We start from the raw sequence: 21,697 nt of genomic DNA, 5'->3' as shown, positions 1-21,697 counted from the left end.
AGAACAGGCACAATGTGTCCAGACAGCATAAGCAGACAGCACTCCCTCTCTGATTTATAAATAAGCAGCTTTAGCTGTCTATATCCACTCAAACAGTCTGAAAACAGTGAACCACGGTATGCGATCATGATTCTAATCATATACGTTTCAAGTCATATATACAAAATGTATATATATGAAAAGTGTTAGTTCAGATGCTACATTAGAGACTGATATATAATTATGCAAAGAGCACAAATCTAATCCAGATTTGGGTAGAGTAAATATTAATTTTTTTGTGGTGGTTGTAACAGAAGACTTTTATTAGGTGAAGTGGTCCCTCTGCTGGTAATTCTACCACCTGCTTCAGACTTGTCTTAGTATGTCTTATTTTTACAATAATTTTTCTATTTACAATATGTAATTCGATTCTTAACAATATGTAATTAGTTTCTTCAAGCTTCTGGGCTTAAATGGGAAGTGTTAAGGTGGTTGTGCATTTACTTGAGTTCAGAAAACAATATTAAATATAGCTGCAAGCAGCAATGACAGGCCCAAGCACAACTGGTTCATTGCCACCCAGTGGCTTTCAGGAAAACAATGCTAGGTGGACACATGCATTTGGCATTTGAAATTATTCTAAACAATTTTGAAGCAATCTGAGTAAATATAAGAGGACAATTTTAAAGTCTGTTGTAAGAGCCACACTTCCTGCTGCCAGGTGGTGGTGCTATGACCGTGACCCAAAATAGTCAAATCTGTTCGCAATTTAGCATCTTCAATGTTGTCTGAATGTGGTGACAGTTTCATAAATCCCCTAGGAGGATTATTTAAAAGTTCAGAGACTGCAATTTTCAAAAAATCCAAAATGGCTGACTTCCTGTTGGGCGGACCTAATGACTATAATTATGAAAGTTGTCCAGCTTGATGAGACCTATATATGTACCAGTTTTTGGTGACTGTAGGTGAAAATGGAGGTGCTACAGAGCCCCCCTTACATGCTCATTTTCAAGGAGGTGCTACAGAGTCCCCCCCACACACAACCCCACCCCCCGCAACTATGCCCAGTCCTAATGGCCGATGATTCTGATGTGTGTGCAAAATTTCAAGAGTTTTCATGCATGTTAAGTACCCCCAAAGTACAGAAAACCTTGAAAAAAAAAGAATAATTATAATAAATATACGGGCCCAGGCACCATGGGTCCATTTCCACCCATTGGCTTTCAGAAATCAATGCAAGGTGGACACATGCATTTGACATTATTCTAAACAGTTTTGAAGCAATTTGGGTAAATGTAAGATAACTATTTTAAAGTCTGTTGTAAGAGCCACACTTCTTGCTGCCAGATGGTGGTGCTATGTCCGTGACCCAAAATAGTCAAATCCATGTGATTAAATCACACATTGCACACAGAAGATATGAGACACTTCTTGTTTCCCATTTTTCACCATTAATGTCTCGCCATGGCAACACCATTCGATATTTCAAAATCTGCTTGCAATTTAGCATCTTCAACATCTTGGCATAATGATGTATAAATGTGGTGACAGCCTCATGAATCCCCTAGGAGGAGTATTTAAAAGTTTAGAGACTGCAATATTCAAAAAATAAAAAATGGCCGACTTCCTGTTGGGCGGAGCTAATAATTATAATTATGAAAGTTGTCCAGCTTGAAGAGAACTATATATGTACCAATTTTAGTGACTGTAGGTGAAAATGGGGGTGCTACAAAGGCCATCTTACATGCCAATTTTAAACCTGTTAACTGTCATTGGCCAACAGGAGGGCTATTTGAGTGTGGCTATAAAACAAATTCTTTGTTTTATATAAAAACTTCATCAATGTTCACAAACTTGGTATCATATTAAAGCTTAAAAACTAAACTTTCATCTTCTGCTGTCTATTTTGCAATTAGAACATTACAGTGAAAACATTTTAAAATGTTAAGAGAGTGCATTTTTAAAACATGCGTCATGTGAGCGACAGTACTTATGTTTCATGTTCTCTGCTTATGATCCATTCTAATGATTGAAGAAATTTCACTGTGAGGTCCGCTGATGAAAATGCAACAACCACATCAGATTGGTTAAATAACATTATTACCTTCTAATTAAAGTTCTGTTAATATTTTTGCATCTGTGATCATTTGGCAGCTTTAATCACCTGACATTATGCCAAATGTTTTTAACAGAAGTGTATTATACAGGATAAGCTTTTATGTCTGTAAATATGTTTGATGCTATTTGTTAAAATAAATTTATATTATATATATATATTTATTGTGGCGAGCAGGGCGTGGCCATGGCTTTCATAATAAATGTACATTAAAAGTACTTTAACTTTTAGTCTGCTTTGTTATTCATACGCACAACTGTGCATTTGGATGTTGCGACTGCTTCCGGCTTTTCAAGCATTTGTTTTGCCGCTGTTAAATATGAAGTAAAGCAATGGGATTCCCTCAGATTTGCATTTTTTGCAGAAAACTGTATAAAAACTGGCAAGCTACCACAAATGATGCAGAGATTGGTTGAATTTTTCAAGATCGCAAAATTGTCGTGTCTAGAAGGGGTCCCTCTTTCATCAACTTCTCGCACATATGCAGTCTGTTATGTGTAGTCTAAGTATGTGTAACTGTGCTCATCAGTTAACTGTGTTTATCAAAAGAACAACATATGAAGTTAAAGATCAGTTCAAGATGGCTAGCAAAATAACAACGGCATGCCGATTATACATGGCATTTGAAGTCGCACAGCAACGATGGGCACTAGTAAAAGATTATTTTAAATGGTCTGCTTTGATAAAAAAGTCCTTCTTGATGATCAATTCAAGCTCTAAAATAAATATTTAACATAATAAATTTGATAATTCATCTCTATGTGTGCTAATGTCGGTCATGAGATATTGTAAGTCAGTGGAAAAGTACATCAACCAGCTCCGGTAAAAGGAGTCTGACTGGGTGGTCTAGTGATAATTCATTCGCTCATTGCACGAGAGGATAAAGTTTCTAATCCGTCCATATGAAACTATATATTTTAATTAACAAAGATTGCATCCACACCTCAGTGGCTGTATATCTTGAGTATGGACACGTGCATTTTTCTATGGGATGCAACTGGAAAAGAGCGCAAACTGCGCAACTCTGCAAACAGCAAAGAGGAGCGCTCGCCACCCATTCTCGATTCGTCAAGTACATCACTGCGGTGCATTTGTTGCGATCTTCTTAATACTGTATAATTAACGCTTATGTTTAAAATTAAAAGCAGTTCATCAGCATGCCCTTGTTATTTTCCTAGCCATCTTAAACGGATCTTTAACTTGATATGTTGTTCTTTTCATAAACACAGTTAACTGATGAACGTAGTTACACAAACATAGACTATACATAAAGTACGAAAGAGGGATCCCTTCTAGACACGACCCACAAAATCCTAGAGGGACTGAGATACGGATTTTGGGAATCATTCAACAATGGAGCTTGGCTGCCCTCTATTGGACATTTCTGGTACTGCATCTGAACATGTTAATTGCCACTTAGAATTGGGTTAAACATATGGCTTTGATTTTCTAGTATTTTTACATTTCAGTTGATATTTTTATTATTTTTTATTTATATAAAAAAATAAAAAGTTTGTGCAGTACATTTTTAGTACAATAAACTTAAACTTCTATAGCTTTTTTATTTTAACTTTAAAAACTGCTTTCCCTTACACAATAAACTATCATGGCAACAGTATTTAAGATATTAAATATCCCTTTACAATTTTACATCAGCAGTGTCTTGACATTATTCTAAAGAATTTTTAAACAATTCACGTAAACACAAGAGGGCTATTACAAAGTCTGTTAAAATTGCCTTACTTCCTGCTGCCAGCTGGTGGCTCTATGACCGTGACCCACAATAGCTGCATAAATGTTTTCATCCCCCATTACAAAACATACATCTGAATTTTCATTAAAATCATACAATGCACACAGAAGTTATAAGGAAATTCCTGTTTCACATTTCTGCCCTTAATTTATTGCCTCGCCATGGCAACACCGTTTAAAATATCAAAAATCCATTCGCAATTTAGCATAATATTGTATAAGTTTGGTGGCAGTCACATGAATCCTCTAGGAGGAGTATTCAAAAGTTCAGGGCCTGCAATTTTCAAAAAAATGCACCAAACCAAAATGGCCAACTTCCTGTTGGAAGACTTAATGTCTTAAGTCTTCCAAGTCTTAATGACTGTAATTTTGAAAGTTGTCTGGCTTGATGAGATCAATATATGTAGCAAGTTTGGTGACCGTAGAAGAAACTGACCCCACCACTTTTATCAAAAAGTGGTGCTACAGAGCTCCCCAGCCATGCCCATGTGTTAACTTTTGCCCAGGCCTAATGGCTGACTATTCTGATGTGTGTGCAAAATATCACGAAACTTCAAGCATGCCAAGTACCTCAAAAACATGTGAATATATATAAAAAGAAATAATGACATTTAATGTGTTGCCATGGCAACAGTATTTGAGATATCAAGAATCCCTTCAGAATTTTAAATCTGCACTGTCTTGACATTATTCCAAAAATTTTTGAAGCAATTCAGGTAAACATAAGGGATATTTCAAAGTCTGTTAAATATGACACACTTCCTTCTGCCAGTTGGTGGCACTACGAACGTGACCCACAATAGCCAAATCAATGTGATCAGCCCTCAAGGCCAAACATTTGGCTCAATTTTGATGTAAATCACACAATGCATGCAGAAGATATGAGACACTTACTTTTTCCCATTTTTTGACGTTACTTTATCGCGTCGCCGTGGTAACAGTTCAATATATCAAAAATCTGCACTTTCATTGCTTGGGCCCTAATAATCCTTAGAAGAACAATAGGGCCTCTGCACTTTCAGTGCTTGGGCCCTAATTAAATTAGTCTTCCAGAAGCATACTTGGCTCGGGCTGAAAATTTACAAAAACTGGTTAACACTTTACATTATTTACATTAAATAATTATTAACAGAATGGATATTTAAATAGTTAGAAATTAAACTTCATGGAACTTTGATTAAAATACTTTCAAATATATATTAAAGTTGAAATAAAAATACAATAAACTACTTATCCATCAAGCATTAGAGAATGTTTGCTAATTACATAAAATTTTGTCCATTGTGTAAGCAAAAACTGTCATTTATTTGTGATTTAACTAAAGTTTTAAAATATCTTTTGAGGTGAAAATCAGGTGTTCTTGTAATTCTGTTTTATACACGGTTTGTGCACTTTGCTGTACTTAACACACACGTTGTAAACTGATGATTATATGCCTATTTAAAATGCTATAAATGAATTTGATTACACATAGCAGCAGGTATTTTTTGCATTTATTCCTACCGCAGTTTAACGCAGAAACCGAATGCATTTAACTAAAACTTATTATCCTTGAATTTAAGAAAAAATTAGAATTTAGCCAGTTTTAACAGTACTCATGAAAATAGTCCTCAACATTTCTACTCAGAAAGAGGCGTCTCTCCACAATCACGGGCATCTCGCAAACTATGGGGGTTTACCCAAAGAAGACAGATAAAAAGGAAATTAAGATGATTGTTTGAATTAAAGAGTTCAACATTTCATTAAGTAAATCAATCATATCGTTAAAAATCAGTCAGAAACTCAGCGAATGGTGAAAACACACACGCGCCTAAAACATTCAAATGCTATAGATGAAATTACTCTGACGTCACACCGCAGGAAACCGTGCTTCTGAGTTCTTTCGAGCATCAGATTTCAATGGTGGAAATAGGCAGCGCTGCAGTTTTAATAATCTTTTAAACTTTATAGAATGTAATAATGTCTTTTAATGTTAATAAAAATTATTATAAATGGTTTATCTATGGTTTACAGAGAAAAAATTATGCATGTTCTTTTCTGAAATATCAGCAAAACAAGTTTAAACTTGGTTCAATAAGCCTGTATGATTATGTCGGACACGTAACTGGTTGATGAATACACATCCTCACATGTTTAACATGCTTCTAAGCCTAAGAAATGTGATTATATAAAAATAAAAACTACCACTAGACATGCATTATGTGTCTTTACTGCGTAAATTAACCCACATACAATAAATAATAATATTCTTACATCAGTATGATCATATTCCATATCAAAACTTAATAACAGCTGTTTTCGATTGAACAATATTATTTACTGCATTCAAAATAAATGCAACGACATCATTTTAGCAGTATGACATTATTTTTATTCACTTATCCTTTCACAAACAGTAGTCCATGCGCTGTGGTGGTGGAGACGGGATCTGTTCCTCCTGTTATATCGTATATGGTGGTCTTGTTCATATAAGATCATTGTTATATCATATTTGACCTCTGTCACAGCAACAGTGTGGCAAAAAAAGCAGTTTGCAATCAGAGTTTACGTAAATTCTTCGTTAAAATAAAAAGCTATTATCAACCAACAGCTGCTGCTGGTCAATTGTGTCTAATAGAGCAGACGCGATATCAATGACGGTGACCCGTGAATTATCATCATTTATGTAAAATCTTGTGTTTTTCCTGATGCAATGGTCTGGTGGAAATTTAAAGAAGCCCCACTCTCCAATAATCTGTGGGAAATGGGGTGTTTCAACCCCACAAACAGCACTTTTTGGGCAGTTTCAGCGCAATTTGAGCGAAGCGCCCATAGAGAGCAGTTCTTTTGTGGGCTACCAAAAGAACCCGGAAGGGGCGGGGTGGAGCATTTGAATGTAAACAGTAACTTCATAATCCCAAATGTACCAATAAAATATGAGGGAAACAGTTTATGATAGCAACATTATTCTACATTGTTTTAAAAATAAAGTACATCAATTTGCACAATATTTCATATTGGCTTTAGTTTAATTTTCCGTCAAACGAGTTCAAGGTCTTTTAAGAAATTAAATTCTGCATTTCTTTCACCGTCTCCCCTATGCGTAAAACGGATGGTTCCAAAATCCCATATCTATCGACTGAAGCATATCGGCGAAGGTTGGGTATCCATACTGGAGCGTCTAGCCATGTCACGTAATTAATATTCATGAGCAAAACCTTCGCCATAGTAGGACTTGTAAATTTGCGATGGGATAATCTCTCCAGGCTCTTTAGGCTTGTGGCTTTGAATACATTGCATTTCTGGGTTGCTCTGGCACATTTATTATTGTTTTGTTTTTTTTTTATGATAAAGAAATGTTCTGCACAAAACATTTCCATTATTATATACTTCAGCTTCTCTAACTTTTTATTTTTTAAACTTGGGAAATAAAGCCCCAAGTGTCTTCTTTTAAATGATATTACAACTGTGCCCATACTCCAAAGGGTTCAGGAAAGACAACCATTTAAGGTCATTTTCATGGTTTGTGCTCAAAAAAGGGAGCTGTATCAACAGGTTAAAACCTTTGAAATTCCAAACTCAAGTCTCTCTTTACACGTGTTTAGTTACAAAAAATCACCACTTGGAAGTATTAGTTATGAAACAACTTTAGGCTCTCAAATAAGCACATTGTAACACTATAACAGCAAATACAGTATCACATACAAAAGCTCCAACAACACAATCCATATTTATTCATTCAGCTATTGTTTAGTGTTCAGATTAAATGCAACTTTTCAACCATACCTTCCCCCACACAATCAGCATCAAAGGTTGTGACTGTTAATAAGTAACATAACTTCACATTAAAAAGAATGAGCTCACTGACAAAAAGTACCATATAGGCATACTACCATGGCGTTTTTGGACACTGTATCATGGCAATAATGTGTTTTTAGACATGTACCATGGTATTACCATGGTGGTATTAAATACATTAGTAATACAGAATGAATTAATATAATAATCAGTACCACGGCACACATTTTTATAAGTACCATGGTATTATCTGATAGCATCACTGTACCATGATAGTGTGTCAGTACATTGTAAGGGTATAATATAGAATACATTTGTATGATAATTCAGTCAGACAAATGGATCCAACACATGTACATAATATAGCATGAGTGACAAACCTATAATGAGGATCGTTCATGTTTTCTGAGTTATTGATGTGTTTTAAAGACCCCATGAAATAAAAATCTGAGTTTTGTGGCTTTTGGTTCATGTCTGTTTGCTTTAAAGCCATCTATATGCTATTGCACTTGTAAAAATCTTTATGCATTTAAAACTTAGTCTTTATTCTGAAAAACAAACCAAAAATATTGATGACGCATCTTGCACTCACAGGCATATCCAACTTTCTGTCCATTAAAATGCTCTCTAGAATGAGAGTCCCTTCAGACTGACAATAGCTAGCAGAAAATTGTGGTTCACTGCTGTGATGTAAACTAAAAGCTTGAATGTTTTAAAAAGGAATCAAATCGTTCGATATGTCCTGCCTAAATTTCAATAAGAAATAGTTCCAACACAGTAAAGAAAACTCTATGTTCTTGATGCTCATCATCAAGCCATTTCATGGGATCATTAATAATAATTGCAATGTTTATCATGAGAAAATTTTGTTGAGTACAATACCTGTAAAATGGCTGGGTAGCTTGGAGCAGAAAGGCGTCGTAGACACAAATACTGAGCTTCGTGGGTCAGGGAAAACCTTTGATAGCTGGAACAGCTTGAGCGGAATAATTCAATTTGAATGGACTGGTCACTGTAAGAGAATATTTACAGTTATATCACTGATTACATACTGTATACGAATATGTACATTATAAATAATGATCTTCAAACTTCTAAAGGCTTATGCTTAAATGTTTCAAATTAGCTCTGTTTTCAAATATGAATTGTGTCTAGGAAATATATTTCTTTTTAAAACAAAAAATGTAAAATATATACTTTATATATATACCCTACCGGTCAAAATGTTTGAAACACTTGACTGAAATATTTGTCATGATCTTAAAAATCTTTTGATCTGAAGGCGTATGCTTACATTTTTGAAATTAGTTTTGTAGACAAAAATATAATTGTGCCAACATATTAATTTATTTCATTATAAAACTAAAATTTAATAAAAATAAAAAAAAGTTTTTGAAATTGATGACTTGGACCAAATAATAAGAAAAGCAGCCAGTAAGTGCCCAACATAGATGGGAACTCCTTCAATACTGTTTAAAAAGCATCCCAGGGTGATACCTCAAGAAGTTGGTTGAGAAAATGTCAAGAGTACATTTCTGTGAATTCTAGGCAAAGGGTGACTACTTTGAAGATGCTAAAATATAACACAGTTTTGATTTATTTTGGATTTTGTTTAGTCACAACATAATTCCCATAGTTCCATTTATGTTATTCCATAGTTTTGATGACTTTACTATTATTCTAAAATGTGGAAAAAAATTATAATAAAGAATGAGTGTGTGCAGTGCTTAATAGTAGTGTGCAAAACTGACTAAATATATATACATATTTTTAAACAGATATAAAAGAGTTCCGACTCTGAATTCTAAAAGCAATCTTAAAAGAAAAATAAGCCATGAGAGGCCATGCATTACAGTGCTTTTACCACTGTTTAGGGGGTTTTAGGCACTCCACTTCATGTCGTGCCTTAGAACAACCACATGGTTAAATCACTTCAAAGCATCACTAAAGGCTTACCGCATTATTTCACACAGACCAGTGAAACTGAACATATTAAAGGCTCAACTAGTGTATAAATTCAAATGCAACTCAAATACTCTTCAGGGTCATTTGAGGAGAGAATCTACACCAAGTGCAAATAATTCCAGGCGCATGAGCATTCTGCGCGTTCAGAATTTGTGCGGTTAGTAAAATCTGGCTGCACGTGTTCAGTGCTCAAGCACTCTGCCGATGACGAAATTTGCGTCACAGGTCCTGTACACAGATGCTTAGCATTCGTGTCTGACCGAAATATACTTTGGGCTTTAGTGTATGAAACTGGTTAACTGCGCAAAATTAACGATTAGAAATGGCGATGTTTATTTTGCAATTACTCTGTAGCCTTGAACAGGTTCATTCAAGCTGTCAAACCAAAAAAGGCATACTTATAACTGAAAATATATTGTGTTGGCTATATGAAAGATACATATACACAAGATATCATCCAGTGATGTCTAGACTAGTAAAGAATCTATGTCCATTGATAATGATTTGTGTCGAATTTAATGGAAAACTATGCGAGTTGCGCTCTGTGGCGCTGCATAATTTTGAGCAGCCTCCGGAGTCGTAGCGGTGTCATATGTGCGTACCATCATAGAAAATAATTGTTTCTAATTTTAGAATGCGTCATGTCGTCCGCCAGACGCATCCGGTGTGCGTCACCTTTTAAGTTACACTGCTGCTCACACTTTACCAAAGTTTTGTTGAGAAATATGTATGAAAATCAAAGACTATTTTGCAATGAATAGCACTATTTATATCTGAAAAAATGCTGATATAGATTGATTATCATCAGGGAAATTGTCTGATCATCATTACTGCTATGCGAAAAAGGCATATAGATCCCAAGCTTATGAGCGCTGACTCAAAGTTTTACAGATTTACAAGCACTAAGCACAACACAAATAAAGAATCTATCATTATTTTTCTAGTTGTTCCATTCCTATACAAAACTCACCCTGAGGGTCTCCACAACCTTCTGCCGGGAGGCAACAGCTCTCGCTTGTTGAGAGGCGCAATCCCAATAGCCGCCTGCATGATGGTGATAAATTTCTTGTACTTCATTTTTAAAGTTCTCGCGTGTTCCTTGGAACTACAGACCTCACTACATTACTGACAATGCTTTAGCGGCTTAGTCTAATCTCATTTAAAGCAGTAAATAGTCATTCTGACTACAGACTCAACATCACACGATCCATCCTGGTCTCTAGAATACAACAGATGCCCATTTGGTTCTACTCGTAAGAGAGGAGGGGAAAAAGAGTGAGAAAACACGACAACCACGTTGGACAGGCGGGCAGAGCATCACACTTACATAATTCTAGAGATCAAACATTTGTCTAATGAAAACGCGGTGAGGGGGGGATAATTGTGGTACTAAGCCGAGACAGATCATGGACACACACTGGTCCGTTCCTCTGTAATCCCGCTGGCGCTTGTGGCTTAGCCTACACCCATTATTACACACCAACCCGTAAACACATGCTTTGTCCATTCACAAAATGACCACCCTATGCATGATCTCCATCATCCACGTTTCCAAAACATTGAGTAACCAGGCAACCGGGGGGGGGGGGGGTCAAATCATTGTCTGGTGGCTTGCACATCTGGATTATGGAAGAGGAGATTGCACTGCCAAATTGGAGGGGCTCTCAAATCCCCACCACACTCCAACACATCCAAATCACCTAAAGCCCCGTAAATCAAACCATCTATTTTTAGTTTTGGGTGCAAATGTATGTTCTGTTCAAACAGGCATGGCGTGTGTTTTGACAAGCAGTGTTTTTACACAGTGGCTCTGGTGAACCTTAAATGCGAAAGCTATCAAAATTGTATCATTATTCATAAAATACAAGTTTATTCTGAGACAGTAGTGTGTGTTTTGTGTTAGCAGCCTAGCAGTGAAATACCTGAGTTGTCATAATAAGGTATAAGTAAAAGCCTAATAAAATAGTATAAACACACATCATACACAGAGGATGCTGCCAAACATTTTCCTGCTTTAAAAGGTTACAATTATCTTATAGAGACTCTGTCAAGAGGCAAGATGGCCTCATACTTCTGAAAGATGGTCCCGATCATTGTGTTGCCACAACTGTGGAGGTCTTGCATTTCTGAGGCCAAATTGAAGGATCAAATACAAAAAAAAAAATAATTATCACATGATTACCACCTGTGCTGGTCTTTACCATCAAGCAAAAGCGTGAACTGTCCAATGGCTAGCATGAGTTCATCTTTACATTCTCCTATGGTCAGCTTTTCTTGCTGAAACCTTTGGGAAGTCAGTTGCAAACTTTTGCCAATGTCAAAAATGTTGGCCAGAAAACACTGAAAACATTCTGTGCAGACATGCTTCAAGTAGCTATCATCCTTTGTAGCCAGTTGCATCTGAATGGCCGGCAAAAGTCTCAATATTTTCAACAGTGAATCTGTTCTAATTAAAAAAATTAATCACAACTTCTTTAGCTCTACAACTTTTTTTGCTACACCTTCATGTAAATAAAATTGCAGCAGCTTGACAACAGAACCATTAAATGTCTCACAATATGAAATCATGCAATCAGCTGATTTTGCCCAGTTCTCAAGAGTGTGTGCAGTGCACAAAATATGCACAAGGGAATCCCCAATCGCAGTCATTTGCCGTATATTTGGTACAACACAGTTGTACGTACTGACGTTGACGGCAGCCCCATCTGTGCAAACAGCGATCAACTTTGTCCTTCATTCATTCAAGCCTGAGTCATGGAATTGATTGATCAGCCCATCTGTTATGTCCGGCGCCTTAAGGTTGACACCCAAGTCAATTAATCCAAGGAAATCAGCGGTGAACTCTCTATTGGTGGACACAGACAAAACGTAAACCATTTCCTGCTTTGTTTTTGTTATGTCTTCCGATCCTTGAAAAAGCAGACCACAAAATTCAGCTGATTTAAACTCTTCCCTCAACAGACCTTTTTCACGCTGGCTAGGTCCGGTCTGCTCCGTTGAGCGTTTGTTGTGTAATGAAAATATGATTCATCTGAAATACTTCATCTTAACAAACTTACCACAGTTTCTAATGATTTTCCAGGAATGGTGAAACAAAGAAAAGGGTTTTATGTTATTCGACTGGATGAAAGCAATCATTTGTGTGTTATGCGGTCACTGTGAGTTTGTGCGTGTATTTGTGTGTAAGAGGTGGGGGTCTCTTTCGCAGTGTAGAAAACGCACAGCTGACTGGGGCTTGCAAGCATTACATTGTGTCAAGAAAATTGAATGAACCATTGAAATTTCAGCAGAGGCGCTCATATTTCAGCAGCAGCAGTGCGCCACTGTAAAATGCATATAGGGGAAACACTGAGAGGTCTAAAATAATTAACCCTGCGCATTTTCTGTTTCCGTCGAGCATGCGCACCAGTTATGTACACCCCTGTATATATAGAAAGAGAGAGTCTGATGTGATTACAATGTAATTTCAGATTTGACCTGAAATGTTATTACGATTATAAAATTGAGTGTGGAGTGATACGAGAGACATGAAACTAGCACAGCTTTGTAAAGTCCAATTTATGCTTCTGCGCCGAACCTTACGTCATGGCCTGCGCTGTAGCCTGACGTGCACCTCTTCAAAAATGTAACAACTCGTGCGTCGACGCAGACCACAACAGCGGAGACCGCCTCCCAGCATGACAAAAAAGCTATCTGAGGTAGTGTTGCATTTTCTCCAAGATTATTTCACTGATTAGTGATCGTGTCACATTGTAACATTTAATTTGAGCAACTGCTGTTTTCTGTATATATATATATATATATGTGTGTGTGAGTGAAACAAGTCTTGTCATATTCTACTCGAGAGCTTTCATAAGTATTTCATAAATTTTGAAAATGGAAAACTTCCAATTTGTCTGCAGATTAAAAAAGCACCTGTTAAGAGTAGATTATTTTGCCTAAATGGAAATGCAATGTTAAGATTCTAAGCTGTGTGTTGGTCAAGCAAAACAGTTATTTATTAATTTGATTATTTTTTTCAGCACAGAGTGCCAGTGAATGCCACAATATTTATCTATTATTATTTAAGCGACTCAAATCATGCTTACAGTCTATGCCTGATTTATTGTCTCTATGCATTGCAGGCAACATGTATAATAAATAATATGCACCTAAATACTACATATACTTTGATGAACTTGTTTTATTATGCTTCAGAAATTTAATTTAATACTTCTGAATCCATGAATTGCATTGCCATTTTTATTTATGAAATGTACAGTTATTTCAGAAATAAAGGCATTTTCTCTCAATACAATAGCATTTTTGGCTGTGTACTCTTAAAACGACGCAGACACTCCAACGCAGAACTATAAATGCAAACCACGGCGTTGGCCACTACATGGAGCCAAGTATGAACCGGCCTTAAGAAATCGGTCTCTTGGGACAAGAGTAGTCATTATACAAAAATATTTTATTGCAGAATGCCACAATAGAGCACATCAGTGCCCGCCCACTTTTAGCCGTCTCTAGAATTTACCCAGAATGGTGCCAAAAACAAAAAACATCCAGTGAGCGGCAGTTCTGTGGACGGAAATGCCTTGTTGATGAGAGAGGACAACAGAGAATGGCCAGACTGGTTCAAACTGTCAAAGTCTACAGTAACTCAGATAACCACTCTGTACAATTGTGCTGAGAAGAATAGCATCTCAGAATGATATTTTGAGATGCGGGATGGCGCTGTTTTAGATGCATGAGGGGACCTACACAATATTAGGCAGGTGGTTTTAATGTTGTGGCTGATCGGTGGATATATAAAAAGGTATTGTTGCAGTCTACAGAATTAAACAAACAGAGTCTAATCCTGCAATATTACCAAAGACTATATGACAAAGTTACATACTATAAATGGTGAGCACTATGTGTTGAAACCTGTTGCAGATGTCAGCAGTGTTGTAACCTCATTCATCCAGACATGCCTCTGTACATCTCAACACCGCCGGTGTTGAGAAGGAGCTCTCATTACAGTCTCATTAGTCACCATAATAGCGCTCAAACAATACCAGTAAAAGCACACTTCTCCTCCAGGGCCTGGGTAGCTCAGTGGTAAAGACGCTGGCTACCACTCCTGAAGTTCGCTAGTTCGCTAGTTCGAATCCCAAGGCGTGCTGAGTGACTCCAGCCAAGTCTCCTAAGCAACCAAACTGGCCCGGTTGCTAGGGAGGGTAGAGTCACATGGGCTAACCTCCTCGTGGTCGCTATAATGTGCTTCGTTCTCAGTGAGCGTGGTTGCCGCGGTGGATAGCGCTATGTCTCCGTGGTAACGCGCTCAACAAGCCACATGATAAGATGCGTGGGTTGATGATCTCAGACGCGGAGGCAACTGGGATTCGTCCTCCGTCACCTGGACTGAGGCGAATCACTACGCGACCATGAGGACTTAAAAGCGCATTGGGAATTGGGCACACTTCTCCTCAGTACTCTGCATGATTTGAGGTGTTATTAATTTCTGTATCGCAAATAGTAACCCCAAGTTTGAGAAATAATAATAGTAATGTTTGTTTTAGCAAAAAGCCCTAATAATAATTTAATGGATAAGTAAGTCTAGATCAGTGGTTTCCAAACTGGGTGCTGCCAGGACTGGCTAGGGGTGGCCCAAAATCTCTGCTCAGTTTAATATTTTAACAGCCATGTTAAAAGTATCGACAGTACCAAGATCTGACTCAATTCGTTAACTGCATTCTGTTGACTACAGTCGGCTGCTTTCCAACGCTCACATGTGTATGTCTGCGCATGCTCGCTCATGCCTCGTGGTGAATGCAGCTGCGCACGTTAACATTTAAATGTGCTTCTGATATGAAACACAGCAGTTTAAGTATTACGAGAGTGTACACAGATGGGACAAAAATCTGCGCCATCGTGACGCAATATTTAACACAGCCATTAATGTATAACGGGATTCAGACAGGACAAAAAATCTTAGACAAAAATATGCTACATTCCCATACTATAAGACCTGCTGCAGCTGTTATAATCCTATCATTAATATTAATTAAACAACAATATTGACACAAAAAGAGAAAATCACTCACTGTCCTTGGCTGGAATACTTCAGTAGCTTTAAAAGGACAGTTCACCCAAAAATGTAAATTCTCTCATTATTTACTCACCCTCATGAGGGTTGGGAGGGTTACTTTTGAAATGTATTCCACTACAGATTACAAAATACATGCTGTAAAATGTAATTTGTAATGTATTCCGTTAGATTACTTAAGGTCAGTAACGTATTCTAAATACTTTGGATTACTTCTTCAGCACTGGTAGATTTTTTCACTTGTTTTGGCTATAAAAACTCTGCCAGTACAGTAAGACAAAATACATTCTCTGAAAAACCTAAATATCTTATGCAGTGTTGTTTCTAAAACAAGATAAATCAAATTGATCTTATTTTAAGAATTTTTAGATATTTTTTTACAGGAAAACAATACAAAAATTATCATCAAGAATATGATTTTTGCCCTAATATCAAAGATCTTACTAGAAAAAAAGAAATTATGATCCAACGTGAATTTTCTTGATTAGAAAAATATGATCGTGCCTGGTAACGTGCATGTAAAATGGCTAGAAATAGCATTTCTTCTGCTCCAAACTTACTTCAAACGTACTTCTCTGTCTGCTCGTATGAATGTAACACATCATAAGAAAGTGTTTCACCACTGTTCAGATGCACTTTGGATTGCATCATTTATATGGATAAATGTTTTCCATCTGAAAGGACTAAATATTAAATGAAACAAATGACAATAAAATGCAAAATAATCTCTTCAGTAATCAAAATCACTTTTGAATGTAACTGTATTCTAATTACCAATGATTTAAATTGTAACTGTAGTGGAATACAGTTACTTATATTTTGTATTTTAAATACGTAATCCCGTTACATGTATTCCGTTACTCCCCAACCCTGCCCTCATGCCATCCCAGACTTTCTTCTGCTGAACACAAATTAAGATTTTTAGAAAAATATCTCAGCTCTGTAGGTTCATACAATGCAAGTGAATGGTGGCCAGAACTTTGAAGCTCCAAAAATCACATAAAGGCAGCATACAAGTAATCCATATGACTCCAGTGGTTTAGTTCATGTCTTTAGAAGCAATATTTTACATGTTGGTGAGAATTATTATATAATTATTTAATTTTCCTTTTTTTGGGTGAACCATCCCTTTAAGCCCAATGCATTTCAATGACAGTTCTGCTTTTCAGTCAAACTCTTGACTGTATCGAATCTGTATTAATGTAAATCTAAAAATCACACAGTAAAGATAGTCAATCATTTAAGTAGTTCTATAATTCAAAGAATTTAAAGCACTGTTTACTCTACTTATTACTCTATTTCATCACTAGCTCTTGAATAATTTCTTTAAAACTTTGGGAGAAACACTTGAAGGCTATTTTATTTGAAATTAATTTGTTAATATTTACATGCCAAATGTTTTCAATCGCATATTAATTTATTTCCTGTGGTTGAGGTGCCGTGGTGAGAAAAAAAAAAAAAACACTATAAAGGTGTACCGGTTTAAAAGGTTTGGGAACCACTGGTCTAGATAAGGAACAGTATGTGGCAATTTTAGCTGCTAAAATTTTTTTTGAAATACAACAGTGGTCATATGCTGGTAATACTGTATTGTTTACTTACATACTGGTGACCTACATTAACAAACAAATGAACTTTGTCCTCTACTCTGACACAAAGTAAAAACTGAACAGGCATCGACACGGTAAATGCAGTCCAAACCTGTAGACATTTTGAAATCTGCCTGAGGGTCATTTATACTGCTGTGTTGAAATTTAGCATCTGTCATTACCTGTGCCAATAGATTTCATCAAGTTTAGTGTGTAGGTAATAGTATCTATTACAGCATTTATTATAGAGAGCCCACTGTAAACAATATTGTGAAAATATGAGGCATATCAAAATAAAAATCATTTACATATTTAAACTGGGAAAAATATGTTTTTTTGACCTATATTAATTGAGACTACACTGTCCCAATGCAGGACTATTTTCAGTTAACTGCAAAAAAGCTAAAAGGTGATTAAAAATGGGGAAAAATTGAAAAAGACATGGTGACCAGTTCAACAGCATCTAAAAATATACACTTTCTCCTTATACACAGGGGTGGGTAATTTAAGCAGAAATGTATATTGCAAGATTCTTGAAATTTTTGGTCAATAACACTATATATCATAATAATGACACACATTAAGGAAAGTGATTCAAAAACTGAAAAATGATGAAAAGAACAATGAAAGCGCTCATGTCAAATATTGTGAGAAAGGGCCTGGGTAGCTCAGCGAGTATTGACGCTGACTACCACCCCTGGAGTTGCGAGTTCGAATCCAGGGTGTGCTGAGTGACTCCAGCCGGGTCTCCTAGGCAACTAAATTGGCCCGGTTGCTAGGGAGGGTAGAGTCACATGGGGTAACCTCCTCGTGGTCATGATTAAATGGTTCTCGCTCTCAATGTGGCGCGTGGTAAGTTGTGCGTGGATCGTGGAGAGTAGCATGAGCCTCCACATGCTGCGAGTCTCTGTGGTGTCATGCACAGCGAGCCACGTGATAAGATGCACAGATTGACGGTCTCAGAAGCGGAGGCAACTGAGATTTGTCCTCTGCCACCCGGATTGATGTAACCGCGCCACCCCGAGGACCTACTAAGTAGTGGGAATTGGGCATTTCAAATTGGGAGAAAAGGGCATAACATTTTATTTTTTTATTGTGAGAACAAGCCACTATTTAACACAAAACAAAATGCAAAAGTAAATAATGATGGATAAATAAAAAAAAATATTGATTATATGAAGTGCAACCTTGGATTGGAATATGCATTTTGTATACCATGCTAGAAACGATACACAATTTTGCCAGTTGACGCATTTCTACTGGTATATCGATTTGACAGGTATCGCACACCCCTATTATAAATATTAGGGATGTCCTGATACCATTTTTTGGAAAACAATTCTGAGTACCGATACTTCCTTTTCGGTACTTGCCGATAACGATACCAATTTATTTTTTAATTAAACAAATTCAATATTAAACTTTTTTTTTTCTCAGTTTTACCATTAAAATGGTGTCTAAATAAATGAATTTATTAAAACTGTAATCAAATCAAAATAGAACATTTAATATTCAACATAATATTGTTTATTATTTTTTATCAAATGAAGAGCTTTTATACAGATGCTCACAGCATGATTTCGATACCAGTATCGGTACTTCCCTAATACATATGTGATAGGCCGATATATTAGCCAGGCTGATTAACTGGCTGATATTTGACCATTTTGCAATTTATCGGCATCGGCCGATAACCGTGTTCGCTTTGCCGATTATCAGAATTGTTAAAGGGGTCATGACATAAGGTATCAAATTTTCCTTGATCTTTTGACATATAAGAGGTCATTGTACTATAAAAACATTCTGTAAGTTTCAGAACTGAAAATTTCCTCAATAGAAAAAGAGCATTTATTTAAATCAAGCTGCAAAATGGCTCGTTTGGAATTCGTGGAACTTGTGACATCACAAGGACCAAATACATCTGCATATGCAACGCCTATTTTTTCATCATTGCACCCTTGGCACCGCCCACTGGTGCTCAGTCAGTCACACAGGTGAATAGCAGAGAGATGGGGCCTGTCATGGGAGATTCATCCAAAGTGGACTTACACAGGACATCTTCATGTGCCTGTCTGGATTTAAATGTTTTTCTACATAAACATGCGCAGACAGATGTCTTGGACTGCTTGATACATATCTCGGGCCGCTTCAAAAGACGCAGTGTTAAGTTACAACTCTGAAGTGGAGAAGCTCTCTTTCATGGACGCGTTCTTGTTGTTGTTGGTGTATGAAAACATGATGGAAAGATACTGGAAACTGGATGTGTCTTCAGCGAATTTTAGAGTGAACTGTATGTTCGGCTCATATCATACCAGTCACAATACGATTCAAGCTTTGCAAAGGAACTGTTATTGAAGGATGGGGCAGTTAAAAACACTTGGACATGATTGCAAAAACCATTAGTAAACCGTTTCCTTTATGAATATTTCATATGTCATGACTGTGTGATAGTTTATGGTGCTGACACCCCGTTTACACTGGGCACATCCGCTGACGTGACGTAATACAACGGCTTCAGGCCGTCTACACCGGGCGCGTCGACACAAACTTTCTAAACCGTTTATTTGTGTTGTTGGCGGTAGTAGCGCCAGCGCGTGCAGCACAAAATCAAACGGGACTGTTTACTGTCTGCGCCCTGCAACAGACACTTCCATGGTAGACAGCATCATTGATTATAATGGGTTCTATTGCTTTTGACGTGACTCTCGCGTCTGGTGTAGACAGGGTGTGAGTGTTAACTGTTGTGCTTGAGATGAACAGTTTAATATATTCAGATGCAATGTGTTGGATGTGCGTTATGTATAAACCCTGACATTAAGTTTTATAATGTTTTGGTACTTATTCATTTTTTTCCGATTGAGTTTAAAATATGGTTGTATTGGAGGGGCTGCACAATGTTAGCCAATCAGAACAGTGGGTGTTTACACTGAAGTTTAAAGGAGGCACTTAGGCCAAAACTGAGCGTTTCAGACAAAGGGCCAGAGACAGGGTGGAAAATGATCATACAGCTGTAATCAAAAGTTTGCATACCCTTGGAGAATTGGTAATATATGTACCATTTTTAAAGAAAACATGAGTGAGCAGGCAAAACACATTTCTTTTATTTCTTATGAGATTCACATTCAACTGTAGGTTACAACAGAATGGCACAATCATAACATAAAACATGGCAACAAAGAAAAAAATTAAATGACCCCTGTTCAAAAGTCTGCACACCCTTAGTTCTTAATACTGTGTATTGCCCCCTTTAGCATCTATGACAGCGTGCAGTCTTTTCTATGAGGCCCCAAATTCTTGCAGGTGTTATAGCTCCCCATTCGTCTTGGCAAAATGCCTCCAGGTCATGCAAGGTCTTTGGTCGTCTTGCATGAACCGCACGTTTGAGATCTCCCCAGAGTGGCTCGTTGATATTAAGGTCAGGAGACTATGATGGCCACTCCAGAACCTTCACCTTTTTCTGCTGTAAACACTGAAGGGTCAACTTGGCCTTGTGCTTAGGGTCATTGTCGTGCTGGAAAGTCTGAGAGCTTCCCATGCGCAGTTTTCATGCAGAAGAATGCAAATTGTCTGCCAGTATTTTCTGATAACATGCTGCATTCATCTTGCCATCAATTTTCACAAGATTCCCCATGCCTTTAGAGCTCACACACCCCCAAAACATCAGTAAGCCACCACCATGTTTCACAGTGGGGATGGTATTCTTTTCACTATAGGCCTTGTTGACCCCTCTCCAAACATAGCACTTATGGTTGTGACCATAAAGCTCTATTTTGGTCTCATCACTCCAAATTACAGTGTGCCAGAAGCTGTGAGGTGTGCCAAGGTGTTGTCGGGCATATTGTAACCAGGCTTTTTTGTGGCATTGGCGCAGTAAAGGCTTCTTTCTGGCAACTCGACCATGCAGCTCATTTTTGTCCAAGTATTGTCGTATTGTGCTCCTTGAAACAACCACACTGTCTTTTTCCAGAGCAGCCTGTATTTCTCCTGAGGTTACCTGTGGGTTTTTATTTGTATCCCGAACAATTCTTTTGGCAGCTGTGGCTGAAATCTTTCTTGGTCTGCCTGACCTTGGCTTGGTATCAAGAGATCCCCAAATTTTCCACTTCTTAATAAGTGATTGAACAGTACTGACTGGCATTTTCAAGGCTTTGGATATCTTTTTATATCCTTTTCCATCTTTATAAAGTTCCATTACCTTATTACGCAGGTCTTTTGACAGTTCTTTTCTGCTCCCCATGGCTCAGTTTCTAGCCTGCTCAGTACATCCACGTGAGAGCTAACAAACTCATTGACTATTTATACACAGCCACTAATTGCAATTTAAAAAGCCACAGGTGTGGGAAATTAACCTTTAATTGCCATTTAAACCTGTCTGTGTCACCTTGTGTGTCTGTAACAAGGCCAAACATTCAAGGGTATGTAAACTTTTGATCAGGGCCATTTGGG

At 37.2% G+C, this 21,697-nt stretch overlaps 1 protein-coding gene across 1 annotated transcript in view; it reads right to left on the bottom strand.

Moving 5' to 3' along the window:
• Positions 1-21,697, bottom strand: part of LOC127433766 (tight junction protein ZO-2-like) — a 57,138-nt gene that overhangs the window by 31,937 nt on the left and 3,504 nt on the right. The window contains exon 2 of the mRNA XM_051685946.1: positions 8,507-8,636. The gene's annotated coding sequence lies outside the window, so the exon portion shown is untranslated. The remainder of the gene's footprint in view (positions 1-8,506; positions 8,637-21,697) is intronic.

This window comes from Myxocyprinus asiaticus, chromosome 43 (genome assembly GCF_019703515.2).
Source record: "Myxocyprinus asiaticus isolate MX2 ecotype Aquarium Trade chromosome 43, UBuf_Myxa_2, whole genome shotgun sequence".
Taxonomy (NCBI): domain Eukaryota; kingdom Metazoa; phylum Chordata; class Actinopteri; order Cypriniformes; family Catostomidae; genus Myxocyprinus; species Myxocyprinus asiaticus.
The sequence above is the reverse complement of the archived record's forward strand: the minus strand, read 5'-3'. Positions and strand labels throughout refer to the sequence as shown.